The sequence below is a fragment of the Panicum virgatum genome, chromosome 1N, assembly GCF_016808335.1.
Source record: "Panicum virgatum strain AP13 chromosome 1N, P.virgatum_v5, whole genome shotgun sequence".
Lineage (NCBI taxonomy): Eukaryota > Viridiplantae > Streptophyta > Magnoliopsida > Poales > Poaceae > Panicum > Panicum virgatum.
The window spans coordinates 37,699,527-37,720,461 of NC_053145.1; the positions used below are offsets into that span (position 1 = coordinate 37,699,527).

Here is a 20,935-nt window from a genome sequence, read left to right on the forward strand (position 1 = left end):
TAGTCACAAACCACCCACATTCAGCAACCAATCCCTCATAGTATGAATAATTATATTACTAGGTTTGATGATTGATAGGATTATCATCACAATAAGCTAATTAGATATGGCAACGGGCCATAAAAGGAACATCGAATGCTTCAATCTTAAATTTCAGAAGCTAGATTGTATTTAAACGTCATTACCACCCTATTTTATTTTTAGGGGAAGAGAGCGAAGTTATTGTAGCAAGCGATCTGTCCCTAAAAATATATTTCTAAGAGTAACTCCAGCAGACTGTCTAAATAATCCCCTATTTCAAATTTAGAGAGCTAAGCCAAAAAAATACACTCTAGCAGACCCTCTACTTCACCCTCTATTTTGGGGAAGCCTCCAAATTCCCTCCTCCACCCTTTATTCCTAGGGGGTCTTTAGGGATCCCTCTATTATATTTTGGAATTGAGGGCTGGAGTTGAAAAAATTTTAGAAGCCCCTAACAAATAGAGACAGCCCTTATTTAACATTTAGAGGGTTTATTGCTGGAGTTGCTCTTAGGTGAGTAACATCATCACCCATCTTTACAAATAAACCCTATTTTTAGAGACGGGTGTTGGAATGACCTACCGCTAAAATGGTATTATTAGGGGCGAGTTACCCCATGAGCCACCCCTGCAAAGTTTGAATACAGTGAGCGGGTTATTCACATGGCTGGCGAGCATGCGGCTGACACATTATCTTCTTATCCTCGCTCTTCCTTCTCTTTCTCAACTCCTCCCTCCCCCTGACTCAAACCTTATATTCTTATCCTCTCTTTCTCATCATCTCTCTCCCTCTCCTCTTCCCGGCGGGCACAGCGTCCACATCGACGAGTAGGGCGCGGCAGCACGCGGCGTCCGGCGGGGCGCATCCTCCGCGGCAGCGCGCGGCCTCCATGGCGGGGCGTGGCGACCGGCGGGGCGCGGCCTCCGCGGCAGCGCAAGGCCTCCGGCGGGGCACGGCATGCGATGGACCCAACCTCCACGGCGGTGCACAGCCTGTGGGGAGCGGCCTCCGCGGCGGTGCGCATCCTGCGGGGTGCGGCCTCCACGATAGCACGCAGCCTTCGGCGGGGGCTCGATGTGTGGCGGACCTGGCCTCCGCGGCCGTGTGCATCCGGCAGGGCGCGTCTTGCACGACAGCGCGCGGTGGGCGGTAGGGCGCGGCCTCCTATGGCATAGCGCACCTCTGGTGGGGCGCGGGTGCAGCAACCGGCGAGGCGCCACCTCCGGTGGCGGGGCAGGGCAAAGCGCGGTGACCGACGTGGTGGGTTTTTATTCTTTTTAAAAAAATCGGTTTGTAGTGGCGGGCATGTTACCCGTCCTATAAACAGCATTTGTAGCTGCCGGAAACCAGGGCGGGTACCACGTTTCATCCTGAAAATGCATTTTTATCCACCCTGAAAATGCATTTTTATTCGTTCTTACAAACTATTTTTATAGTAATGCGTCCATTTATATTATTTTTGGCTGCAGATTGCATTTAACTAAGATTACTCTAAGGAGATTACAATCTTAAGAGGGATTTGTGTATTCACCAAAGTACGTATTTGGTGAGAAAGAGTAGCGGCTTGCACAAATAATTATTGATACGTTGAACTATGATCAAAATTAGCTGTTTGCATGTTGCTGGCACTTGAAGAAATCTTTTGCTTAGACCACAGTATCATCAAACAATTTAGACACCAATGAGTGCCCTGTATGGTTTATATCCTAATAAGGATATACATTGAATGAATTTGACACTCGGTCCAATTTGGATGTGACCTAGTAGTGGTCCGTAAGTGTTGCGTGTACATATTATTTAGTACCACCTTGGTACTAGTTGGGTAAAGATAGAGCCAACTTATGAGAATTTATCCTCCAGCCATACTAGCTTGAGGTTGATCTTTATACATTAAGCGGGGATAAAAATGTAAGCAGAATACTATATGTACGCGAGCCCGTCCTTTGCAAGGGCTCGGCAGTGTGGCTTTGGAGCACATGATGTGACAGGATGATATATCCTATCATCATTCTTGCGCTTTGTTTTTTGGAGCAACAATTAGCGACAAGCACAACAGGCCAGATATACATTGTTGGAGACAATATTGTTGCTTTGTTGTTCTATCCCTTCTATCTGCTTCTTGATGTGCCCACAGCCTACAAGTTTGGCGGAGACTAGATATAAGACGGGAAGAGATTTTTTTTGTCATCGCTTGCTTGGGGGTACATCGATGGACACCTGTGAATGAGCGAAATGGTGTCTTTCGACCACGACTAATTAAGAACCAGTCTAAAATAAAGCGCCAGACAGCCTACATTTTTTTTCGATAAGGGATACTTTATTTAATTCCAGGTTTTTACTTCAAGTTGATACAGAATTCTTGAATATTCCTAACTTCTCAGACTATAAAGAAAATGACAAAGAAAAATGATGAACAGAGCTGCTAGTTACTGTCAATCTGAAGGTAAAAAAATCCGAGACTAGACCGCCAGCTATGTACATATCTAGGTAAAAAATTCCTTCGCCACCTGAGCCATAAGGTTAGACAGCCTACAGTGTGATGGCTACAAACTAACCAATCTCGATGTTGACGTGTTGTCACTGGATTATTAATTGTTAGTTACGTCCCCAACTGCTCACGACCAGTATTGTTTCTCTCCCGTGGCATCCATGCATCTGTACATGCATGTACGCCCTCCAGATTGATTTATGGATCGGACGACGCTGACGCCAGGAAGAACCTAATCGTGAACCCAAATTGCATTATTCAGTTGAACTAATTCATTGGAGAAACCGTTCGTTTTGGCATCATCTTGTAGGAGTTTTTCAGTATTTATTCATGCTACCCAGCTAATTATTTAATTTCAACCATTTCCATACAGTATGTTAGCTGTGATTGGACCCCATGTGTTTGGAAGCCAGGCTTCCAACGATAAGCCCACGCATGTTTGGAAGCCGGCATACGCCCCTAAGCCTGGGTCGGCTAGTAGTGCAAAAGAGTGCATCAGTACGTCCATCACAGAGACAGGCTGACTGCACGTCGGCCACGGCAATAGCGGTCGTCGCCCTGCCTTGGGCGCTGATGGAGTGCGGGTTCCGATGTAGCGGCAGCGCAAGCTGTGGTCACCAGCCCGCTGCCAGATATGCAGTTGGACCTCCCTCGCCACCTCTGCCCTCAAGATGTAATATCATGTAACTTTTACAGAATGTTGCGAGCAATTTTTGACGATGTCTTTAAATTTTTGTGTGCAACTGCAAACTAGTTAGGGATTATGATTGTGTTCAACCGTTGATTTAAATTTGGAATAAGGATGAATAACCGTTGATTTAATTTGGGATTTCGAGCTTGGTGTATTGGGTATCAAAATCTGCCCATCCAAAATTTAAGCAAGCCTATAATTTTGCACTCGTTTGGTTGGTATCCAAAAAATAGACAACCTAACCAAGTGTTATCCTAAACTTGCCATGATTTTGGTAAAAAGGATTGGCATGTCCAATTTTGGTATCCAACTAAGCAGGTCCGTATTTGATTCTTTGTGTGAGAATTTAAATTTGAATTGGTTCAAATTTAGATTCAAAAGTAACTACTCTAACCCAGACGCCTAACCCTACTCGACTCTAACCCTAACCTTGCCCGCTAACCCTGACCAGCCCTAACCCTAACTTAACCTAGCCCTCTAACCTACTCAACCCGCCGCCAAACCCGAGTCCTAGACGTTTGGGATTTCCCCTTTGTAACCAGCTGAGAGGAGGGGGGGGGGGTTGAGGAGGAGACGGCATCGAGTGAGGTGATGCCGCTGATGATCATTGCCATCAAGCCGAGGAGGGGGAGCACCCACAACCGAGCTATCACTGCCGTCGCGACCACGATGACCTCAACGCCCCCTGCATTGCACCACCTTGCTATGAACTTGACAACTCCCTATGCCATGTTCCCCTTTCCTATAGCTGCTAGTAAGCCGAACTCTATCACCACCTCCCTTTCCTCATGTTGCCCGCGGCCATGGCCGATGACCCTTATGTGGCAAGATGTATCTTTTGAATGAACCTTGCCAGGCCGCCAAACCCACAACAACCGCTTGGTGCCATGGACCTGGGTAGCCGGACCCTATGAGCCTAGGAGCTGGTGCCACGGCCGTGCCCATGCCATGACGCCGCGCATGCCAAGACGTGACTCTAGGATGCTAGAAGGCCGCGTCTTGACCCTTGTCCACCAAGAAACTAGCGTCACGCAGTGCCACGAGCATGGTCAGCGCATGCCGTGATCCAAGTCCTTTGGGGGCATTCCACCAAACGCCCACTACGCGAACCAAATAGTTTGACCATCCATGCCCCCCCCCCCACACACACAAGCTATGCCAGATCCGACCGGCCATGTTGGATCCAGGCTGACTTTGGCCACCGATGGGACCGGGCTGACGCACAGCCGACAAACCCCTTTCCCTTTTCTTTTTTCTATAAACCCTTCTTGGGCCCGATCAATTTGACCAACCCAAAAAACACACTGACCCGAGATGCTTTCAACCCAAGGATGGAGAGAGAGAGAGAGAGAGAGAGAGAGAGGACTGATGTTTTGTTAGTTGGATGATGTAGCTGCAAGTGAAGGAAATATATGAGGTTGGTGAAATTCCAAATTCGTCAGGGAGGATGAGAGCATGAAATATTTAACGGTTTAGGAATCGGTAGCAACTGGTTGTGTAGATATTGATGGTTGAGTAGATTGTATGGGCACAGAGTCTAGAGGAAGTGATCATGCATATATGAAAATAAACATGGTGGAATAGATGATTTGTAGAGAAGTAAAAAACTTGGAAAAATGTGACTTAGAGGGGTACAAAAATGTGCAAAGCAACCTGTGCTACTGCTGCCATCCACTCATGCTCTGCGTCTACATCAGTTCTCACGAGCAGCACCACGATCAAGTTGAGGAGTGAGAACATGGGATGTACGATGTCGTGGATGTCCATGACCAAGTGGAGAACTTGAAGGACTCCCACCAAGATCCATTCTACTTATTCTTACAATTGCAATTTTGGGACACGAAGGTCATTTGAGAATGGAAGTAACAAAATTAAGGAATTGGCAAAACTACCAGAATGAGAACAATTGCAGATATAGGAATACTAATAAAGATGGATCACAATTTGTTACCTGAATTTCTCAAGAAGGCCAATGTTCGAAATCAATTTATGTGAACCTACAGAGAGAAAATCCAGAATAGTTTATGCAAGAGTTGGAAAGAGGCAATAGATTAAAGGAGGCAATAGAAATATGCAAGAGTTCATAAGAGGCAATAAGTCAAACAGATTATGTGCATCAAACCATGGGCATGTTTACTCACTTTTTTGCTTTGATCAGGAAGCCGTCCCCTCCCTTTATATGGACTCCATGAATTTGGTGAAGCAGGAGGGAGGTCTAAGCCAAAGCAACAATCAAGGGACCACCAATTGAGAAAAGGAGAAGACAAAAAAAAACTTTTGGAGCTTCCGGATTCAGGTTTGGGGATGCAGGCAACTGTAAGCACTCTTCTGCAACAATAGAGTGGCCAATGGGATGGGAGCTGACTTGAATGCTGGATATGAATGCCAGTAATGGCTCCACCACGGCAAGAACGGCTCCACCATAGGTGGAACGGCAACAGAGGGCAGAGGTAGTCGAGGAGGCGTAGCATGAGGTGCATGGCTGGAGGGGGCATGTGGGAATCGGAGAGGCAGCACGGAGGCGCGGCAAGACATGGAGGAGGGGCACAACCCAAGTAGACGCACGACCGAGGCACAGCGGGAGGTGAGCGGACTGGTTGGACATGGCAGGAGACGCGCGGCACAGGCGGGCGTGGCGGGAGGCACGCGGCTGAGGTATGGCGATTGAGTGGCCTGGCCACGTGACAGTGGTAGCATGGAGGTGCGTGGCACAGGCGGGCATGATGGGGGCGTGCTTGGAGAGACTGGAATACCTTGTGCCGTTGGATCAAAGATCAGGCGGTTAAAAAATACCAAGGTGATGTGGCTGCACCACATGCTAGAGAAATATCAATTAATGGGTTGTAGTGGGGAGTTTTTTTATAAGAGTTATAGATTTCTATAGAAAGAGGTTGGCATGTATCCCAACACAAAAAATACAGCGTTGCATTAATGCGGTTGCTTTTTTTGGATTTCTCGGTACAATAAGCGTGGCAAGTCCGAAAATAGTAGTAACAAAAAAACTCATAATTACCACAAGTATTGTCGCCATATATGTATTCATTGGCAAAATTTTGTGTGGGATTGCCTATGAAAGGATCGAGGCCCAAGAAGGGGGGTTGAATTGGGACTTTTTCAAATTTCTATCGAGTCCTTAACCTAGACTAGTGTTGCCCAATCTACAAAGATTGATCCTATCAACTAGAACACACTAGCATCATCATTCTAAGTAGGATAACACACTAACATGTTCATCTTCCTTAGAGTTGATCACACTAACAAATATGCAATCTAGTCAAAAGAAACAAACTAGCATGATGAAATTCTAGACAAAAACAACCAAGCAAGAGTCTAAGCAATCACAAGAGATATGAAATGCTAGTAAAGTAAATAAGAGGGACACGGGACAATCGGATTTTTTCCCATGGTATCGAGGAGTTGACGCTCCCCCCTAATCCACGTTGGAGCACCCAGTAAGGGTATCTCTCCCTTGCATCACCAAGAATGCTCTTTCTCCATCTTCGGAATGGCGAGCTTCACACCATGTACAATCTCCTTCTCTTGGGGCTCCCACAATCTCCAAGAGCTCACCAAGAGTCACCCGATCACCAAGATCGTCTAGGTGGCGTCAAACACCAAGAGTAACAAGTTCTCAAGGCATCACTTGACCCTCACTGAGATGTCCCTAAGCACTAGCACACTTGCTACTCAAGGAATGGTTGATTTCTTCAAGTTGGATCACTTGCGATCACTAGATCTTCATTCAATGGCTCCAAACACTTCTCTCTTCTTCTCTAGGGTGGCCTCAGGTATTCAATGCGTCAAAGGCATCATTAATGAGCCAGGGGGTCGACTTATATAGAGTGGAGAAACACCCCTAGCCATTGGAAAGAAACTGCCTAGAAAGTCGTAGGCACCGGATAGACCGAAGGGGTAGCACCAGTGCAACCGGTCACACTAAAACCAAATAGTAGCTGTTGACAATCTGACACTGTGGCAGTCTGACAATATTGCACCGGTGCTAGCTCCTGTGAGGCACCGGTGTAACCGGTGCTGAAGAGTTTCTTCAGTTTCCAAGGCAGAGTCTCTAATCAATACAAGGGTGAATGCACCGGTGCTTCTTTTTCAAGGCACCAGTGTAACCAGTGCTGAAGAGAAGCTTCTGACCCAACTTACATGCTCTCTGAAGGATAAAATGGTGAATAGACCGGTGCTCGGTCATGGGTCACCGGTGCAACCGGTGATACTGTCTTTTTCTTCACCCGAACTCTGCAACACTGTCCGGATATACCGGAGATAAGGCACCTGTGTAACAGGTTGCCTTCGGATGCACCGGTGCGGCACCACCGGTGTAACCGGTGCAACTGTTTCTTTCTGTTTCCAGCTGAGTTGATTTGGAATTGATTCTTTTTTCAATCTTTTGTTCTTCCAAGTGTTTTCTTGAGTCCTTCTGAGTTGTCTTGAACTGGATTCAGCAAGTGTGCATCGTTTCTAAGGCCAACTCGATTCGAGTCAAGCTACTAACCCGAGAATCCCTCTTAATAGTACGATCACAAACTAAAATCTATAAAACTCAAACTAAATCAAGTGTCATTCATCTCCTTGTGACATTTGAATCTAGAAAGGTCCTTATCCTTGAAAATTGAGTCCGTGAAAACGTTTGATCATGAATTTTGAGGGGTCTCCTTTCACATTTCATATGAGACTTAACTTGTAAATAATATTTCCTTCAAAACACATGTTAGTCGCATACGGTCGTCATTAATCACCGAAACTTACCGATTGCATCTATGGGCCTAGATGCACTTCAATCTCCCCCTTTTTGGTGATTGATGACAACACAAAGTAGATATAGCAAAATATGAAATTGAAAGCGCTACAACACATGCAAGAAAAAAGATAAACATGGAACTAAACAAGCATGCAATAACTGAAACTAAAGCACATGTAGAGACATGCCAACACAAGAGCATACACAATATCCAAACGACATGTCTGATACATCAAAAGCCATGAAGAGCCCAAATCACGCCACAAACCCCCTGCTCCCCCTATCTCTACTCCCCCTATCTCTGATACAGGCACCTCGCTGTCAATAGAAATGTCACCTACCACTTAAAACACAATGCCATTAAATTCTGGAAAATTCGCTCCGACTAGGAGTCAAACTTAGGACCTGAATTTCTACCGAGGCTTTGTAACCACTAGGCTACAGGCTCTTTCGCTGCAACTGTTGCTTCTTGATATCTATGGCATTGCAGATGCTATGTTAACAAATAAAACATCACTACTACAAAAAAATAATTTACCGCAACCTTTTCTAAACACTTCTAAGGCAGGCAGGAATTCTAACCGTCTCAGTTAATGATGGGCATTAACCGAGGTGGTCATTTCTTATTAACCGAATCGGTTAAAGAAACCGCCTCGCAAAATACATTAATCGAGGCGGTCACCATTAAAACACCGGCCTCGGTTAATAACCCTATTTTCGGAGGTGGGCACCTTATAAAGACCCACCTCGGTTAATAGACTAAACCCAATTAAAGCCCATATGAGCCCAGTTATTGGGAAGACTATATAAATTAACCAAAACCATAACCCACTCTCCTCCCTCCTACTCTCTCTCTCTCCCCCTCCCTCCCTTCCTTCCTCCTTTCCTCCCTCCCTCCCCTCCTGCGTGTCAGCCCTCCACTCACCTCCCTCCCTCTACTCCTGCCGCGAGGATCTGGCAGCCGGGCTCGGCGTCTCAGCCGCGCGGCGCGGTGACGTGGCGGTGCGGATCTGACGGCAAGGAGGTGACACAGGCTCGGTGGCTTGGCGGCCGCAGGGCATGGCGGCACAGATCTGGTGGCAGGGTGGCGACATGGGCTTGGTGGCGCGTATCCGGTGGTGGCAAGGCTAGATATGGTGGTGGCTCGAGGTGGCAGTGGTGGCGCACTGGGTGTGGGGTGTTGGCCGTGGGCTCGGTGGGCCCACTTATGTGGTCGTTGGGCTTACAGGGGTTTCTACTTTTTGTTTTTTATTTGATTAACCGATGCGGGCATCAAACCGCCCCGGTAAATAGGTCATTAATCGTGACCTTCCATCTGAGGTGGTTGCCAAAAATGCCTTGGTTAAGCGTTTTTGCCCACCTTGTTTAATAGTTATTGTAGTAGTGCATATAATGAGTAAGAAGTCAGATACATGTGGTTAATTTGCTTCCACTGATAGCTACAACAAATCCAGCTACGAGGATAACAACCTAAACTATTTACAAAATGGCCTAGTTGACATACTAATATGTATGCTTTCGTGTTGAGATCACATTCACTACTAGAATCAACAGGTTTCCCTATGGTCGAAACCCTAGGGAAATACTAGGAAAATGGTAGGGAGACATTGTCCCTAGGAATTTTGGTGGGGAAAGTGTCCTAGGGACCAATTCGACGGGAAATAGATTGTGCCCTACGGTTTTTGGTGAAAATACTAGGGAAACAAACTTTCCCTAGAAACTTTGGTTCCTAGGGAAACCTGGCTGCCTGGCATGCATATCTACGTGGAAAGCGTCATTCCCTACAATATGGCATCCTAGGGAAAGAGATATACCAAAGTTTTATTTTTATACCTCATTTGTATTTTGTACATTTATTTTACTATGAGATAAATTGATTCATCGTTTTGTGTGAACAATAAAACGATCCTAAATAATATATTAACTGCTTAGAATTGATATCATACACCATTATTTACATGTATACACGGATACAAACAGTAATGATTATGAGTGTTTCCGTCAAAAAAGAAAAAGAAAAAGAAAAACAGAACAGTTTCCATTTAAAAAAAAGGAAAAACAAAGCAGCCGATGGCACTGCACGCCGCCTCCGCTACTCCTCCGCTACAGCTGCCACTGTGTCCGCCGTTCTGCGTGCCTGACGGCGCCACGGAGCTCGCCACCGCGTCCGCCGTTCCGCCTGCCCGACGGCGCCTCGGAGCTTGGTGCACGCGTCGCAGCAGCCGCTCGACTCGCATGACGCCGCCGCCGCCGCAGGCAGCCTCCTTGTTGCTTGACACCCGCTCGACGCCACCGCTGCAGGTCGGCCTCGCGCCGCCTCTGTTGTTCCTCACAGCTTGGCCCGCGCGATGTCGCCGCCTCAGCTCGGCCCGTGCGATGTCGCCGCCGCAGCTCCACCCGAGCTGGCTCCACCGCTCCTCGACGGCGTCGCAACTGCAGCTCGACGAGAGAGAGGAATACAGGTCTGCGAGAGAAAGGAACAGGGGTCAGCGAGAGAGAAGGGGAAGAAGGATGGGAGAGAGCAGGGATGGAGTTTGCTTTAAATAATATAGACACGAAAAATTCGAACATGAATGGCGGTAAGGTTTTGGCGGCCAACCAACAAAAAAAATTTCGGGCCACACCACTCACTTCCCTATGGTGTCATAAATTTCCTAGGGATATATACCCCACCTGGATGCTTACATGGCACGAACAAAGGCCTTTTCCTGCTTCATCCCTACGAAACTGGTAGATTCCTAGGGAAAGCTAGATTTCCCTACGGCTATCAAACACAACCATAGGGAAATAAACTATCCCTATGGCATTTCTATTTTCCTAGGGAAAGAAAAAGAATGGTAGGGAAACTTGTAAATTCCAGTAGTGATTTTTCTTTAATTCACATGATGATTCATCAGGAGTTCTTCAATTCATGCTAGCTGGCTGACTGCTAGAAAAAATTCTTTTGGTACCGGTGATAAGGGCCTTAGGCACCGGTTCTAGAACCGGTGCCTAGAACCTGAGTCTCGGTCTTCAGCGCCGTGTAAAAGAACCCATGCCTAAGTCTCTCTTTAGTACCGGGTGGAGGTTTTATCCGGTACCAAGTCATGCGATTTTTCATGCGAAATACGCGCATGTGCGGTGGCCAGGATTCAAACACGCGACATTTTGCCTTGCATACATTCTCACCTACACAACACTTGTGATGGGAAGAGAGATATTTTCCATTCGACATGACCTGTGGAGGATAGGTATTGGGTAATAACACCACCTAATACCAAAGTGTAGACATAAGTAACGGGTGGCATCGTTACCACCAAATACTAATGTGAGTGGAACCTTTAGTATCAGGTGGTAACACCACCTGGTATCTATGCCTAGCCTTTGGTACTAGCCGGGTGGTATATAAAGGTTCATGACCTATTCCATCCACCTCAAAAGTACCGGGAGGAAGATGACCCGGTAATAATTGCCTCTGGTACTTTTGGGGTGGACCTTTTGCCATGTTTTCTAGTAGTGGTATGGCATTTTTCAATTGGAATATTATCTCATTTTCTTGTAAAGAGAATCATTTCCAGCCAGTATACGATATTAGTTTGAGTGCTTGACATCTTCTCTTGCAAACATGAACGGGAATGTGTGAATAATTCCTTATATCCAAAGTATATAATATTATATATATCAAGAACTAACTGCATATCCAGCTAGCGGGATAAACTAGATCAATTATTTTTTATATTGTTTCCATGACACACGAGATCACAACTTCAAATATTGTGTCGTCAAGGAAGATTTTTGAGCCAATGGTTAATGTTTGCATGCAATAGGGTAATCATAACTTAGCGGACAACCTTATATGACTCAGATATAACTCAGTCAACGAATGGCTTATTCAAAAAGATGGATTATTAAACCTTTACTTATCCAGTCGTTGTTGACGCGTAATTGCGTAAAGCGACGTGTTCCACATATCTGCAGGCCGCTAGTTGCCAATAAAATTCACCTGCCCAAAAGAAACACGGCATGACACATTCCTGGACGAAGACTTGTTCCTGCCCAAGCAGACGTCACCTCGCATGCAACGTACAAACCAAAGCTGCCGGCCTTGGTTATCGCCCTATAAATACCAGTCTCCCCCCTACACGTTTTGTATCACAAGCTCCAACGCAATTAGCCATCTAAACCAATTACTTCTCAGCTCATCAAACCATTCATCTTGATCTCAGTCAAGGATAGAAGAAAACCAGTATGGCAGTTCGTGTCTCCCTCCTTGCCGCAGCGCTCCTGGCAGCCGTGTCATGCTTTCATGCCACTGCCTCCGATCCTAGCCTTCTCCAGGACTTCTGTGTAGTCGACAAGATGTCCAAAGGTACACGTCCACTAAACTGTTTTATGCAGTTTACATTCTTTAGCATTTCATTCTGTACCTTTTAACCGCTGTTGATGAGTGTCTCGAACTGATGGTTATTTTGCTCATGCAGTGCGTGTCAATGGGTTTCCATGCAAGGATGCAAATGATGTAGCGGCTGAAGATTTCTTCTTCTCGGGCCTTCACATGGCCGGCAACACAACCAACAAGCAGGGCTCCGCCGTCACACCAGTCAACGTAGCTCAGATTGCAGGGCTCAACACAATGGGCATCTCTCTCGCTCGTATCGATTATGCGCCCTTTGGTCAAAATCCCCCTCACACTCACCCACGCGGTACTGAGATCTTGACCGTGCTCGAGGGCTCACTCTACGTTGGCTTTGTGACATCAAATCCAGACAACAAGCTGTTCACAAAAGTTCTCAACAAAGGAGATGTATTTGTGTTTCCTCAAGGGTTGATCCATTTCCAGTTCAACTATGGAACAAAAATGCAGTGGCACTTGCAGCACTCAGCAGCCAGAACCCAGGGGTGATTACTGTGGCCAATTCTGTATTCGGGTCAAAGCCATCTATTCCAGATGATATCCTTGCCAAGGCTTTCCAAGTGGATAAGATGACTGTGGACCGCATCCAGGCGCAATTCTAGGGGACATGCAAAATATGTACTCGTTATAATTATCTAAGTGATACAGTTTTCTTATTCTTTGATTAAGTTGTATGTCATACAAATTTATGTTGGTTGCGTGTAATATGCAAAATATCCTAGATATATTCCTTTTGTACATTTCACGTGAATAGAAAATGAAATGCCACACCAGATGGTTAATTTTCTCCCATCTTTTCAGCAAACGTGTCCATAACAATATATGAATTGTTTGTTAGCATCTTATTATAGGTTACTTGATCTCGTAGTTTATTCAATTCAGGCTTGGAGTGATTTTGCAGCACACTTCGTCCCGCATCTCAGCTCCCAATATGTCCCACGTTATTTGCGGGCAAGGCACGGGCAAATTTTTTCACTCCAGAAAATATTAACTTCTCCTTTATCAATAAAATAGGCATAATCTCGTGCCTATTCGTTCAAAAATAAAGAAAGAAAATATTTACATTATCCTTTCAAGTACTCCTTGGACACAAATTATATATCATGGGAAAAAAGAGAGAAAAGAAGACACTACATCTTCCATTCTTCATGGATATCATAATTCTGTTTTGTTAGAGTTTTTGGATGCAGAGGAATGATTTCATCTTCAAAAGAATCCCACGGTCTATAGCTGGGTGTCTTCAGATTTTTAAGAAGGAATTTGCTCTAGTTATTCTCCGAGCAAAAATAAGCCATAAATAGCTATGTTAGAATAGCTAGAAGCATTTATGCAATCATTAAGATTTTTTTTGTTTCCTAAGATGCTGTTGTAACTAACTGTCAAACTTTCTTTCCTTTTTGATATATTTATAACCAGTAGAGCGCTCCCCCTCCTGTTTCATAAAAAAAAGAGAGAAAAGAAAAGACTACATGCACGGTCGCAATGGCACTAATTAAGAGTTTAAACTAATCTAGTTAAAAATATTGTCATCCATGCTACTAACTTTGAGAAGCGAAATAAAGAGAGAATAAACGTGGACATTTGTTTATTTATGGCTGCAGAGATGCCTGGTACCTTTTGTTTTCAGCAATGGTGGCTGTGATCACCGTACCGTACCGGTAACAAATGATAGAGAAGAACTAAAATTATATATAAATAGAGAATTAAGCTTGGAACGACCAATCATCAATAGATAGCTGTTACGTTGTTGGGGGCAAGAAATGTCTTGAAAAACGATGTGGGAGAGGAAGATGAGCTTGAGATGGAGTGTATGTGATTGTTGACTCCATATCATTCTTCCCGATTGTGCCCTGCTTAAGCGTTCGCTCAGTGATATGCATCATAGAGGTGGGGAGTATTTTCTCGGTGGGCTTAGTTTTATCTTTGGTCCTTTTACATATACAGTGCTCACAGTAGAGACCTTGATAGCAACCCTGTAGGCTATTTAGCCATCATAGAGGTACTACGAATAGTTTTTAGGAGCGAGTGCGATACCCGTACCTAGTTCTTCCAGCTAAAAATACTTTTTTTCAGAGGCGGGTAACGCGCCTGTACGCCCCTGAAAACACATTGCTAGGGGAGGATCCCCTGGAAACCAATTTTTAGGGGAGGGTTAGCCCACTTCCGCTCCTACAAATCGATTTGTAGGGACGGGTGGGGGGTTACCTGCCCTTGTAAATGCATTTTCATGGGCGGGTGAGGAGGTGACCCGACTCTGGAAATGTGTTCACAACCTGCCAAAAATTCACCGATTTGAATTTGAATTTTTTATTTTATTTCCTGTTGTTTTCCTAGTTTGGATTCCCACCAATTTTGACCGATCAAGGTAGTTTGTGACCGAGACATGGAATATGTTTGATAAATATAAATAGTTACGCATACAAAATTAAATCATAAGAAAATAAAATATCATTATATAGCATCATTAGAGTACATCATTAAAATGCACGTTGAATACATGTTTTTCCCTATTCCCTATGAACACTACTAGAGGCAGCACGGTGCTCTTTATTCTCCCACTGATGAAGGCCAATGTATTTACCATCCGTTGCTAATTCCTATACATCATAAAAATATGTGCCCCTTACGTTGACCACAGCATGCATATATAATTAATGAAATGGTACAAACCGTCGACTACATTTAAAAGTTGTTTCACATGGAGTTACGCCTGGTGCATTTTCCAGGTGAATCTGCAATTATTGAATCCATAGAAAAATTAAGCAAGTGTTAGAGGAACGAACAATATACACATATGCATCTATCCCTAATAAAGAGTAGCCGCTTACAAGCTTGGGATCAGTAGTATATCTCCCTTTCTCCCTCACATGCTTGCATATGTAGTACCCACAATACACGAAATCAGAAGGTTGCTTGTGGCACAGGAAGATTGTGCACATAGTCATTTCATTTTTTCTATCAGCTGCATGATGAACTCCTCCTTTGGCAACGTAGTACTGGTAAGCCCTATTTTAATAAGAAAGAAATGGAAAGTTAGTTTACATATGTATGAGAAATGGGAAGTTAGTTTACATGTGTATGCTTCAGTGGAGAAATTAGCATGATGCACATATGGAAGATAAAAAATTCACTCACAAACTTAGGATGGCTATGAATTCATTGTATCTACTCTTTGGCCAATCCAAGGAGTCCAATACGAGGACTCTTCCACGCTTTGGCGTAGTACGAAAGCAATCCAGTGATTCTTGAAAAAAAAATATATAAGATTTATAGGCATGGATCTGAGCAAGTGTTTATTATATCAAATGATTGAAATTAGACTTGCCAGATGTTTGTATGGCGCAAATATGTAATCCATGTCTTGCCATCATCGCATTATAAGCGATATGTAGGCCGCAACCCTCTTCATGGTTTCTTTGTATGAAATTCATTTTGTTGCTATTGGTTTTCCTTACTCGTATTATAAATGGCTTTAACATGTCATCGTCATCCTTCATCCATCTTGTCCCGGCGTGCAAGGACTCACAAATCGCTACTAGATCAAGGTACTAGACCGCTTCCTTTAAAATAATGACCTCTCTTGTTTGCATCCCGTAGAATGTAATGCATGACAATTAACTATTTATACATATATAATACTTTAGCCCATAATATACAACATAGTAGTAACAATGAGGCACTTAAATGCACTAGAGTCTAACCACACTACAAGAAATGTGGTGATCTGTGACGAAAATTTCATGACGTTTTAAAAAAGTGTCACAATCGCACACAATCCATGACGATTTCCTGATTTTCGTCATAGATCCGAAGGTATGGGCCCTTGGCCCAAAACTTAGTGACGTTTTATTGAATTTGTCATAATCGAGCCCACAAAACAATGACGTTTCAGCATTAATGTCACAGAAATTGTCATAGTTATTCTGACTATTGTATGTTTTGGCATTCACCATTTTTATACACGGTGGGTTTGAGTCGACCACAACTAACCACCAGGCCCCCTCCTTAGTTGTGCCATGGTTCATTATTTAATTTTACTTACATTCAAATCATGTTGGAAATATGCGTATTATTCTATTACCATATTTTAGTTTGAGACATATTTCATAAACAATAAATTAGAAGTTGTCTATTACATGTAAAAGTTATATTGGGATCTATAAGATTGTTAGTTTTGCATTTTACTTCACAGTATGGTCTTAATTAGTTATTTAAAAAGAGCAAAAATATTTTCACATATGAGATTCGAAACCTAGTCTCAAATCTCAAAGATATAAAAAAAATGACTTACCAATGAGCTATGCCCTCATTCATGTATGCTAGGCGTTACTTTTCTTAGTTAAATTATTAGTATTTACTTCACAATGTTGTCTTAATTAGTTATTTAAGAAGATCAAAACCTTTTTCACATATGAGAATCGAAATCTAGTCTCAAATCTCAAAAATATAAAAATATGACTTAGTTATATTGGGATCTATAAGATTGTTAGTTTTGCATTTTACTTCACAGTGTGGTCTTAATTAGTTATTTAAAAAGAGCAAAAAATATTTTCACATATGAGATTCGAAACCTAGTCTCAAATCTCAAAGATATAAAAAATGACTTACCAATGAGCTATGCCCTCATTCATGTATCCTAGGCGTTACTTTTTTTAGTTAAATTATTAGTATTTACTTCACAATGTTGTCTTAATTAGTTATTTAAGAAGATCAAAATCTTTTCCACATATGAGAATCGAAATCTAGTCTCAAATCTCAAAAATATAAAAAATATGACTTACGAATGAGCTAGCTTTAAAAGAAAAAAAAATTGGCGCAGCCAAGGGCTAAATTTGGCGCAGCCAAGGAGGAGGAGAGGAGGTTCGTACTGTGGTCCTTGGGTTAAGGAGAGGTGCAACTTTTCCATTACGCTACAGCATTGTTTGATTTTCCATGTAAGGTATTATATGTTTTATACAGAGGTACACTTTGTTTTAATTCCAACAAAAATAGAGGCGCAATGGAGCATAGAGGATTCGAACACGGATCACCAAGACAAGAACCGAGCGCATACCGATGCGCCGAACCTTCGGCTGACAATCCATGGGCAATAAAATTATTTATATATTATTGTTGAAACGTGGCCCTAAATTGAAGAACACATGTGTGATTCATCCTTTTCTTTTTAATCCGCAATTAAATTTTGTAATCAGTATTTCTCCCTCATAACAACTCCAAATTTGAAGGTTCTTTTTTCTGATTTTTTTTCTAAAAATCAGAATATTTTATTTTGTGGCTTTTGTTTATATGTTAATTGCTACATCTTGATTATTTTCATATGACATGTTTTATTCCAACAAAATAGAGCACTGAAAAGCATGTTTTTGCATAACAATTGCTAATGTAACTTGGTATTTATCAATGCTATTGTCAACATAAGGTGGTGTCCAAAATTGAGATGCATACGAGTTTGAACATGTTATGAGGTATTCAAATCTCAAAGTTTGGACTTGAATTACAAGAAACTATGTGAGAGATGTATCTTTCGGTGAACAATGTATGGTCCAACTTCACCAAAACTATATAAGTTTTTTATGGAAAGTTTATACATCCATAAAATGATTCTACGACAATTTACAGAATTTTTGCAGAAGTTTTAGGTATTATTAGGATTATTTTGTAACAAGGGGAAAGTAGAAGCTTGAATTATCCCAAGCAAACATTTGAAAATTTCATCTGTTTTTAGGATACAAGCAATAACAGAACATATATACCTAAACAATATTTTTGAGAATTTATTATTATTATTTGAGGTACATATAGCTCAAATTCTAAATAATTTCAATAAACTCGCCAAAAAATCATTTAATCTATTAAAAATGGTAAATGAATTAGAAAATTATTGAAACTTCTACAAAATAGCTTGTACATAGTGTACTATATATAAAAAATCTATTTGAATATATAATATGATTATTTTTATGCATTAGTTCATAATGGTGCAATAAATAGAAAAATAAAAAGAAAAATGTTAAACAGACCGGGAATGAAACAAGACCCAAATAGCCCGACTAGCCCAATTGTTGGTGACCGTCCATTATCGAATCAGTGGCTCTGATTGCAGCACCATGGTATAAAAGGATACACAAACCCTAGTCCATCATGTCACACCCTCAGCCTGCTCAAATCCGCCTCCACCTCTCACTGCACCTCGCTCCCCCATCCCCTCACCACCGCCAGGCCTGTGGAAGGCTTCACCAAGTCGGTGGTGGTGGCGGCGTCGCGGGTCACGACAGGCGGCAGCGTTGAGGCGGCGGCCGGGAGGAAGGCGCACCGCTGCGCGGCAGTCCGGGCGTCATTGTTCTCGCCCAGGCCAGCGGCAGCCAAGGACGCGCGGTCGGCCTGGTGCAGGAGCTCTACGCGCCGCTCCTCCTCGCCGCGCGCCGCCGCCACCGTTGCAGCTCCTCCCCGCCGCGGCCGCTGCGGATCTGCGCCGCCGCCGCCACCACCTCCTCCTCCTAATCCCCGTCACCGCCACCTCCTCCGCCGCCGCCTCAGCCCGCCTTCGTCCTGCTCCTCTGACTCCCAACTGCACGCTCCTTGCGCCCTGCGGTTGAGCCCTGCTTCTTCAACTACGGCTCTCCACATCTCGCTCCCTGCTCCTCCGGCACCCGGCCATGGGGTCTGCCAGGCAGTCAGGCACCAGATCCGGGCATCTGCGTTGTTTTCTCATAATGATGCCAGTAGAGCAGCGCCTATAGCCCCAGCTCTGATGTATCTATCTTCTTTTTTCTGTCTTTTGCAATCACCTTAGTCCTATTGTGCTTCTCAGGATTTGTCATTAGCATGGAACGTAGGTCGTGCTGTCGTGCAGAAGGCTAAATTGGAGAGCCTTTAGAAGAAGCTATCATATTGTGCATCTTGAAGCCCCTAAATTGGAGAGCATGTCGAAGCAGATGCTGCACAGGTAAAATTGGTCGTTCGTTATTCTGACTCATTCAGGTAATTAACCTTGACCAGTAAAGAGTCCCGAATTAAACACACACAGTCCTGGTATGCAACTAGAACTCTTGGACTGATTATATTTTTGCCAATACACATCAAGAGCACTATGCAGCATGTGAATTTTGTTGTTGCAATAATTCAATCTAGCATTTCAATTGTTGTCCCCAAAACGTACAGCTTCTCAATTTTAGGCTCGACAAGATGTCCCATGGTTTATTTAGGTTCTTCCATGCATTCTTATATCTTTTAATTCATGATGAACTCATAGCAATTGAAGTCTAAAAATGTTTCTTTGCTTTGCTTGCCATGAAACTGAATTGTTCTCCTATTTTGCTCTGAATTTCACACAGACCAGTGGCGTGCAACATGGTGATGCGTGCGGAGATGCAATCGGTAGCAGAAAGAAAAGCTGCTTACTCAGCTGATTGTGCGAAACCAGGCACAAAAGAGTTTGAAAACAGGTATGAAAGAGTGCGAAAACAGATATGAATTTATTTCCCTTTTGCTGGTTGGGATGGGAAGGGGGTATTCAGAGGGGAGTCAGATGTATGTGCCTTGTTGGTTTCAAACACGGCATCTGTTCTGTTCAGCTAGAGGTTCATTTCCATTTTCTTGGGATGATTTTAGTGGTAAGGTTTAATCTTTTCCTGCCAATTTCTTGCTTACAAAGTCGAATACTCTGCATTTGTTTCTTCTTTTTAATTTTCTCTTTCCGTTCTTATTTATGGACAGAAGGTTGACAATCGCTTCAATCGCTGACTGACTTCATGGTGCATGTATTACCTATTGAAAAAAAAGACAGGTAATCTCTGACTTCCTTCAAATGTATCAAACCTTCTAGCTGGGGTATAATATGGTCCAAAGTACTGTATAATATGTATATAAAATCGGTCTGTTAGGACTGACGTCTGACTTGTATTTAGTACTGTATTGTTTGAATATTAATTTAGGTTAAAAACACCGTCAGATATGTTGATACTAGTTGTAATTTTGTATTCTGTTTGATAATGCAGCAGTTGTATTGACCATGTGTGCTATATCATGTGCAGGTCTGCAATTAAAAGCTAAAATGGATGCAAAACATGGGCTCATGCTTGAAACATGGATTTGCTTGAAGCTACTTTTTTTTCAGAATTGTGCGATTTTGTGAGATTAATTAGTTATACTGATTTCATGCTAAATAGAAAGACTTTGATGTTTTATGCATGTGATGAGATGTCTGTGGGCTGGTTTATATATTGATTTGGGCTGAGATGCTAATTGATCTACTGCAAAAATGGGCTGCTTTTAAATGGGCTAGATGTACAATCAGTCATGCAATATTTCATGAGCAGAAACTCTTGGGCCATATGCAAATGGGCCCAAATTGACCCAATTGCTTGATGCCACTTCATCATCCACATCAGCATCCATGTGGCAGCCATGTCATCACCACTTTCCACGTCATTGCCATGTTACCAGCCATGTCATCGGATATGCCAACGTACACGTCATCCTTCTTGTCATCTATGTATGACGTGGCAATTGAATCCGTGATGATGTTTGTGATGTTTATTTTCGTCATAGAGATCGGATTTGGGTTGGGCTTCGGGGGCCCGGGCACATTTT

At 43.3% G+C, this 20,935-nt stretch overlaps 1 long non-coding RNA gene and 1 pseudogene across 4 annotated transcripts; both read left to right on the top strand.

The window, feature by feature from the left end:
• The first annotated feature begins 5,733 nt into the window (after positions 1-5,733).
• Positions 5,734-13,129, top strand: LOC120653490 (annotated as a pseudogene).
• A 5,688-nt stretch (positions 13,130-18,817) lies between these two features.
• On the top strand, positions 18,818-20,702 carry LOC120654070. Of its 4 annotated transcripts, XR_005666972.1 has the most exons (4): positions 18,818-19,289; positions 19,678-19,788; positions 20,060-20,129; positions 20,377-20,702. It is a non-coding gene; the product is annotated as an uncharacterized LOC120654070 (long non-coding RNA). The 4 variants fall into 4 exon arrangements; XR_005666970.1 differs by lacking the exon at positions 20,060-20,129 and having other exon boundaries at positions 18,823-19,289; XR_005666971.1 differs by lacking the exon at positions 18,818-19,289 and having other exon boundaries at positions 19,382-19,788.
• Positions 20,703-20,935: the final 233 nt, after the last annotated feature.